A 3,025-nucleotide genomic window follows, 5' to 3' on the forward strand; every position below is an offset into this window, starting at 1 on the left:
TCATTTTAAAATTAAAAATTTGGGTTTGCGTGCCAATCCTAATCATTCTTTCATCCAGTTACTTTACACTTACTCACATGATTCGTTTGACACAACCACGGTCAGACTATTGACACATCGCGATGTGGGCTATTTTCATCATTTCTATATTTTAACTCGTCCTTCGGACGCAATCATAGCATCCATACCTTTCATTATTTCTATGTTTTGAATCCGTCTAGCGGTTTCGAACATTCTCTTCATGCATTTCATACCTTGAATCCGTCTCACGGATTCAAACATATCATTCATGCCTTTCATCCTTGAATCCGTCTCACGGATTCAAACATTGCATTCATAACTTTCATTCCCTGAATCCATCTCCCGGATTCAGACATATTATTCATATCTTTCCTTCCTTGAATCCGTCTCATGGATTCAAATCATTTCATTCATACATTGCATTCCTTGAATCCATCTCGTGGATTCAAACATTTCATTCATACATATCATTCATATCTTGTTGATCCGTACCTTCTTACGGATTCAACATTCTTCATTTTTTTTATCACTCATACTTTTCATTCCTACATAGTACTCTCAACTTCCCGAGAGTCTTAATTCCCACTTCCCCCACACGCCCGCCTGCTACCCAACTCTACCGGACATACCTGTAACAATTATCATAATCTTACGAACGTCATACGTTTCTCGTGTACTGGCCAGGTACACAATCCACATAGTAGTTTCGTGCCTTCATGTAATTGTCACCTTATGTCCGTAGACTTAGGTTTCGGCGCGTGTATCACTTTCAGTACCTCATTACATACAATCCTTGTCTTTCATTTAAAACTTTTCCTTCCTTTAATGGACTTTACCATTGCTTACATCCTTACATTAAATTCACATACCTGGGCTCATTTGCCTGCTTGTCTCATTACCTCTTTGCCTACCTTAGTATTCATTCTAGGCTGCATTCACGGATCATCCTCTTCCAACACTTATGCTTACCTTGCACATACAAAACCGTCAGTTTTGTTATACGTATACATAAATGCATACTTTCATCAACCCTTTACCTTTGGATCTTGATCGAGTCTTGGATTGTACGGATTTCTTATCTCAAGAGCACACAAGTTTGAGTTCAAGTACTTACCTTCTCGTACTTGATTCCCTCAAACCAGGGCTCTGATACCAACTTGTAACACCCTAATTTTGTAATTGACTAAAGTCGCAGCGGAAACACGTACCATAAAATTTCTTTCCTTATAATTACCTTGACTTACTTAAAACTTCATTTTGATACAACTTTTTCACATGAAGTCATCAATTGACTCATTTACAATTAAATACATGACATGGGTTTTCTAAATTTCAACACCAACGTTTCCGTACAATCTGTCTTGTGACTCGATCCTCGATCTCTAATCCTTGAAGATCCTCATGACTCGTGATTCGTACAACCTGCACTCACCACATACATTCATCACATTAGTATACAATACATAAACAAGACTCAATACATGTACACTTTCCGTTCAGCTTTCTCTCTAACTTTAAGCATATCATTAGCGTATCCATTCCCTCGTGAGTCTTCAATAATGTGCCTGCATAAATCTTCGTTTTCCAGGTACATAATTAATATCATTAACACTTAACGTATCCAAAATCATACTTCATATACTCGTGCATACATCCATATCTCAATACATACATGCCTACACCCATACGTATCTTCATATATTCATAAATACACTTCTACATATGTACCTACATTTATACGTCTCTACCTTCATGCCTACGATCACACGTACTCGCATACATACATAAATACACATTTGCATACATACATACATTTCTACGCCTTCACATATATACATACTATCATACGTATCTTCATATATACATAAATACGCTTCTACATACGTAAAGGAAATTCTTAACTTAGAATCCCACGTTTAGGTACCATATTACTACATATTCTTTAGGATCCCACATTTAGGTACCATATTACTACATTTTCTTTAGGATCCCACATTTAGGTACCATATTACTACATATTCTTTAGGATCCCACATTTAGGTACCATATTACTACATATTCTTTAGGATCCCACATTTAGGTACCATATTACTACATATTCTTTAGGATCCCACATTTAGGTACCATATTACTACATATTCTTTAGGATCCCACATTTAGGTACCATATTACTACATTTTCTTTAGGATCCCACATTTAGGTACCATATTACTACATATTCTTTAGGATCCCACATTTAGGTACCATATTACTACATATTCTTTAGGATCCCACATTTAGGTACCATATTACTACATATTCTTTAGGATCCCACATTTAGGCCCCCTACCCGTCGGCGACGCCCTCTAGTTTTGCAGTTTTCTGCAGGTTCGTTTCGTCGTCCGTACGCACTAAAACGCACGTAACTTTTGAACCGTTTAACCGTTTGACCTCCCGTTTCTTCCTACATGCTTGTAAATTCACATTCTATCATATGAACTTAAAATCCCATATCCGGATTAAGGAAATTCTTAACTTACACGCTATCGCCTTATTATTAATTTATGATTTATTCGACCCGTTCATGCCTTCATCCACAAAACTTGTTTGTTTGACCAAGACTTCTTATGAACCTAATAATGTCCACATTGTATATCATACAAGATTAAGTTATCGGATGCCTTGCATCCTCTTGACCCATTTTCGCTCAAGAGCTTATTTTGACCCGTTAAGGGTATTTGCGCATTTTAAGGTCTTTAGCTTACGACAACCATACTTCTCGCTTTCTTGCTCTTTCAAAACATTCATTTAATCAAATAGCTTGTTTGTAATCAACTTTTAAGACCATTTGCTCGTTTTACCCATCAAGGGCGTTTTTGTCAACTTTGCTCTATCCTTAACAACAAAGGACTCTCTTGCATAAGTAACCAATCCTACTACTTAGCTACAGTTCTTAATCACATATACCTCGCTCGGAGATCCGTTTAATACTTCATCGGTCTCATACAATTCTTTCCTACTTGAC

This window comes from Helianthus annuus, chromosome 7 (assembly GCF_002127325.2).
Source record: "Helianthus annuus cultivar XRQ/B chromosome 7, HanXRQr2.0-SUNRISE, whole genome shotgun sequence".
Taxonomy (NCBI): Eukaryota; Viridiplantae; Streptophyta; class Magnoliopsida; order Asterales; family Asteraceae; genus Helianthus; species Helianthus annuus.